Source organism: Sinocyclocheilus anshuiensis, unplaced genomic scaffold (genome assembly GCF_001515605.1).
Source record: "Sinocyclocheilus anshuiensis isolate Anshui unplaced genomic scaffold, SAMN03320099.WGS_v1.1 scaffold336, whole genome shotgun sequence".
In the NCBI taxonomy this organism is placed as follows: domain Eukaryota; kingdom Metazoa; phylum Chordata; class Actinopteri; order Cypriniformes; family Cyprinidae; genus Sinocyclocheilus; species Sinocyclocheilus anshuiensis.
Window position 1 is genome coordinate 159,007 of NW_015555712.1, and position 401 is coordinate 159,407.

The following is a 401-nucleotide window of genomic DNA, read 5'->3' on the forward strand; positions in this document are numbered from 1 at the left end:
ATTGCTACTCAAAACTAGCCCAATCGTGTTTCGAGGGTGGTCCCCCTTTAAAAATCGCGTTCTGGGGTGTTCCCCTGGTAAATTCGCATTCCAGTGCCTAAATATTACGTTATTGGGGTCGCTACAACCCAAACAACCGCGGACTTGGCAACACAGATGGTAGCGCTCGCTAACTTGCTAAAGCGCTCCTCTTTGTGCCAATCATAACATGCTTGGCCAGCTGACCAATCAGAGCAGAGTAGGCTTATGGAAGGGAGGGGTTTACAGACATTTCGCTCAGAACTGAATCTAAGTAACAAATTACTCTATGTATAAATGTATATTTTGGGAAAATTACACTGTTTTCTGACCTTAGATGCATTTAAACCTGTTGTAGGGGACTCCAACACAATATTAGGACA